Consider the following 6,000-nt stretch of genomic DNA (forward strand, 5'->3'; position numbering starts at 1 on the left):
TAGAATGTAGTTTTAAGTACTTGTGTCTATTTCATAAAACAGTTATAAAAGCAGCGCATGTATTCTCAGTCCCAAAATATATATTGCGAAAGCATTTAAAAAGGGATTAATGAAACTCACCTAATGTATTTTGTAGTAAAAATACATATGACTATATTGAACAACTGAACAATGCAGGGTTGACCTCGGATTCACAAACCTAAATCATTTATATATATATATATTAACACACATAATTGTAATCGAACAAATTTATATATATATATATATATACAATTTATTAGTTATATCATTTTTATATTAATAACCTATATGTTTCATATATTCATTTTATATATTTATAATAAATAAAAATATAAATTTTGTTATGTAATATGTATTAAATACACTTATATATATATATATATATATATATATATATATATATATATATATATATATATATATATATATATATATATATATATATATATATATATATATATATATATATATATATATATATATATATATATCGTTTGTTTGTTAAAATTATAATAATACTAAAATAATATTAATAATGATAAAAATAATAATAATGATAATATAGTTAAAAATGTTACTTTTAATATTAATGATAAAAATGATAACTTTAATAAAAATGATACTTTTAATAAAGATGTTAATTTTAATAATAATAAATACTAAATAATGATTTTTCTAATAATAATAATGATACTAATATTTATATTAATAACTATAACGATAATAAAACTACTAATAATAATACCAATACTCATGATAATAATAATAATCTTAATAATCCTATTAATGATAATGATAATAATAATAATCATAATTTTAATATTTAGTATTAGTTTAATAATAATAATAATAATAATAATAATAATAATAATAATAATAATAATAATAATAATAATAATAATAATAATAATAATAATAATAATAATAAAAGTACTACCTTAATGGAGCTTTAAAAAGAATAAACACACTTGCCCAGGCTCGAACTCACGACCTCTCGTTAACCCAACATAACCCTAACCACTCCTCCATCATTGATTTCCTGATTTATATAATAGAACTAATTTATTTAATCCGAGAATTTCTGTTTCTCTTTATTCATGTATCATTTAATCACGTTCCAGTATCATGTACACCACATCATGGATTGGGCTTAGAATGTAGTCTCGGCCCAAATGGTAGGTTTTCGGCCCAACAGCAGGTTTTTGGCCCAACAGCAATTCTGGTTCTTTTTCTAAAAAAAAAATGGCACAGCAGGGATTGAACCTGCGACCTCCGGTTCACACAACCCACCCCTTACCAGCGTGCTATCTGTTTCTTTCTTTAATTATGCATAAACTAAATATATTTAATTCCCTATCTCTGACTCCTTCTTCTTCTTCCTAACTTCAAACCCATAACTAATGAACATGATCATCGTCATCTTTGATCATAAACGCACGATCATCATTATTATTTTCAAACACAACATCATCATTTCTATCATAATCGTAATCATTCGAATCTTAATCCTAACCTAATATCATCATCATCACTACCGTAATCAAATGATAATTATCATTCCTTAATCATCATCTAATCTTGTTCATTACGTCTTTGATTATCATCTCAATTATTTAATCACTATCATCATTTCAATACTACCACAACCGTTAACATCAATTTACTTATATCATCTCGTGTATCACTTTTCTCATTTTATTACTTTCATCATCTTCATTTTCATAAACTTACACCTATCTTCAAACTTACCATCGTAGCCCATAAAAAAAAAAAAGTCGAGTATGTTAAGTGTATCAAGTCATTTAACATGTAATCTTTCCATTTACTTTAACTTTATTGAATTATAATTTCCTCATGGCACCCACTAACTAATATGTAATGGTAAGTGGGGTATTTCCCTTTGACATTGTCGGTCAACAAAAAAAAAAAAAATTAAAAAAAATAAATATAATACCCATAAATGTAGTAATCTTGTTCGCATGCTTTAGTCCATGAGTGCTTTGACAGATGTTGTAATTTGAGGATTGTTTTGCATTGGCTTTTGATCTTGGCATAAAAAAAAAAAAGTCACATAATCTAGTAATAAATTGTAGGTGGGTTTCGTTGGTTTTGAAGCTAAATAAGAAATAGAAACAGAAGGTCGACGGGATGTTTGTTGTAGTGGTGTTGCTTAGTCGTAATAGAAACAAAAGGAAAGAAAAGAAAATGTGTAGCCGTAGTTTACAACGAAAAATTAATGTATCGTTGCAGGTGGATATGGTATGGCTCATGAAAAGAAAAACAAGAAGGAAAGATGGTGATCGATATAGCTGAACAGAAGCTAGAACACTTGCAGGTGGGTTGATATGGGTGGGTTTGTGGTGGTCTATGAATAGTAGTAACAACTTCGATTAGGTTTCTTTATTGAGTCAGATCGGAACATAAATCCTTCGCAGGTTCTTGTTGAGCAACAACAATTAGAAAAACATGAGATGATGGAACTCGGTGTAGTTGTTCTCAAACAATAGTTGTAGTATCGAGTAGAAACAATAGGCTTATGATGGTGGTTGTATAGTGGCGTGTGGTGGTTTAATAGTAGAGTGGCCGATGTGTGTTCTTGGTGGTTAGATGGCGGTGGCGGACTAGGTGATGATGATCCGGTTAGCAAGAAATGAATGAAGAGGTGGGTTTGTTATTGAAGATTTTAAATCTCCATATGCATGCATAGATATATGTAGAATTTATTAGACATAAAGTATTATTATGTTAATAATAGTAAATGATCTTGTGACTACATTTGGCTCTATATTACCGACACTCTTAAAGGGTATTATATTATACTCCGTTGCTAATTAGTCGCGGATAAAAGTCTTCAGAAAATTACCAAAATTTTAAATTAACTATATTTATTTATTTTAGTCATTATGGTATAAAATTTAGTCATTAATTATCAAATAAAAATTACATCAACTGTCCCTCTTATTTATGGGTGAAATATAAAAATTGTTAAAACTTAACAAATAGTTCCTAATTATATTTTTAACGAGTCTAAAATTTATAGAACTCATTTTTGAATCACCGTTTATTTTAAAATTACATAAGTTTGAATTTAACTTGATTAATATCAATCGAAACATCAAACGAGTATTACAATCATTTAATATTTATTTTTAAAATACTTTATTTATATATAGAGATATATTTTAAATAATAATTATTATAATATCCTATTTTTTTATTAATTTCTAATAACAACAAATATAATACTTCAAATTATATTTTGAATTATTATTTATATATACATACACACATATCTATTTACAATTAATTGTTCGTGAATCGTCAGGAATAGTCAAAGGTATAAATGAATCTATTTAAATAGTTCAACAATTTGCAGACTTAGTTAAACAGACTTTGCTTATCGAATTGAAATCATATAAAGATTAAGTTTAAATTTGGTCGGAAATTCCCGGGTCATCACAGTACCTACCCGTTAAAGAAATTTCGTCCCGAAATTTGAGTGTGGTCGTCATGGCTAACAATAAATATGTTTTCCTGACGAATATGAGCTGATAAATAGAGTTTTATCATTATTGAATAATACAGGTAAAATAATTTGATTAATTGAAGAGTACGAATGAAGCTATCACAAAAGAGTGAAATGAATAAATGAAGTTTCATTTTAACTTTTGACGTTGCCTTGGTTGAATTCCGAAATTCAAGGGATTTAAAAGAAAATCTTAGAAATCTATAAGATCTGATTTTTCGATGAATAAGGAAATTAAGATCTCTTTAATTAAATACGGTGATCTGCTTCGATTACTCTGTCTGATATTTCCATTATAAATTAAGCTCTTTTATTCCATTATTCTCACCATTCCCATACTCTCTTCCTTAGTTCATACATCCAAAAGATTGTGGAAATGCTTAATCCAGTTCTAATCCTTGTCCTTATCCTTACTATCGTAACAATCATTCTCCTTTTCCAACTTCCACCCGAGGAATCTGCTTACTTCTACTTTGCTCTTGGGGTTATAGTGCTTTTAATTCTCCCTTGTCTTTATGTTGCGATAAACATTGATATACACGGTTTGTAATTTATGCGTTGTTATCGGGCTCTATATCTCTCCTTATATTTCAATTTCCCCCTTTATGTTTCCTATAATCATTGTCATCCACAGTTAATACTCCCTCCTATTTGCTGCGATTTATACTCCAATTTCTATTTCAGAGCTTTGTCCCTTCGTTTCTTCTTCTAGCGATTTGGCATCTCTTATAATGGTCCAGAATTCGCAGATATAAGTTTCAGAATGAACATTATTAATGTTCTAAATAAGAAGGAACGTAATAGCACGATTTGACTTGTCAAATTACCAGATTCACTGAGAATAGAACTATCAAGAATATACTTTCTTGATATGTTCAGAAGTTAAACAGAATGACAGAGTTATGTAACATGGCACATGATGACGTTATGATCTGTGAATCATCACGTCCCATTAGAAACTCAGCATGACTTACTGTAATATAATCACGTTGATCAAGTGTCATTATATTATACTAACTCATGCATCAATTCCTAACATTACTTCAATAACATTCTTATTTTAAGCTCGAAAGTTTACAGAATATAGAAACTAACAGTTTCTATATGATGTAATACTGATAGCACGAAGAGATTAATGATTTCAAATAAGAATAGTTATAAAAATATCTCCAGAAATATGGAGGATATTTATAATGAAAGATACGATAATATCTCGGAATATCTAAGATCAGAGGATGATAGAAACTATTGTCTGCAAGGGTTTAGAGTAAGGAGCAAGATATTCACTAAAGACTTTAACAGACATTGAATCATTTGGATTCTTTGAAGTCAAACTTATTCTTTGTGATTTGACCACGGCTTTCTTCATAGTTTCGCATAATCTGCTTTTCGGTACTAAATTTTCTATTGAATGTTTCCAATTTAATGATACATAGGAAGCACAAAGAGGTAACTAATTTCGGACGAGAATATTTATGAAAATATCCTTAGAAATATCGAAGATATTGATGATGATAATTTGGAATTTCTAAGTTCGATGGTTGATGGAGGAAGATTTTCCGCAAGATTTTAACATGACTTCGGAGCAAGATATTCTCTAAAGATTTCAACGGATCCAGAATTATCTGGATTCTTTGAATATAGGGTATGGTCCTTGTATTTGTCCTTGGTTTCCTTCATGGTTAACTTTATCCGTTTTCCAGTTCCAACGTTTCTGAGCTTTTCCAACATTCAGAGTATCGATTCATAAACTGGGTGCCTTTTCAAAATTTCAGAATTGAAGATCGTAATCCTAGGAGATAATTGTTATATGTATACATATAACTATTGATGTAGAAATGCTACGAGATTCGAAATACTGATTGCTGATTCCTGGTAATTGGTATGGCAATTATTGTTACAGGGTATAGATGAATACAAGATGGGGTTTCAATGAATATAATGATTTTTCGGAAAGTCCAAATTCATTGAAGTTGCTGGTAATTTTACTGCTAATGTGGTGAAATATAAATGGTTCTCCGGTAACGATGACGACAGGCAAACTTATATATCGAGGTTATAATAAGGATAATTCGAATGGAAGAATTGAAGTTGATTTGATGGAGCTGTTACAAAATTGGCTAATTTAGAGAGAGATTGTAAAGTTACTTTCGGTAATAACAACGTCAAGGAGTTAGCACAGATACGTGTTAAACGTTTATTCAGGTTCCGAGAGTTTTTCAGGTGCATAACTATATGTATAAATCTTTTCCTTCCATAGGTGAAGTGCGGTTGGTTCATTTTCTCGCTTGAGGTGTTTTCAAGAATCATGGAAGGTTTGAACGTAGATTGGAATCGTCAAGATACAAATGAGGTTAAAGACGAAATCAAGTGGCAAACTTGAAGAATTGTTTAATTTCATATATTATAATCAATATTTTAATTCATTTTAATTGTCCAATGTTATTAGT

The sequence above is a fragment of the Rutidosis leptorrhynchoides genome, chromosome 4 (genome assembly GCF_046630445.1).
Source record: "Rutidosis leptorrhynchoides isolate AG116_Rl617_1_P2 chromosome 4, CSIRO_AGI_Rlap_v1, whole genome shotgun sequence".
NCBI lineage: Eukaryota > Viridiplantae > Streptophyta > Magnoliopsida > Asterales > Asteraceae > Rutidosis > Rutidosis leptorrhynchoides.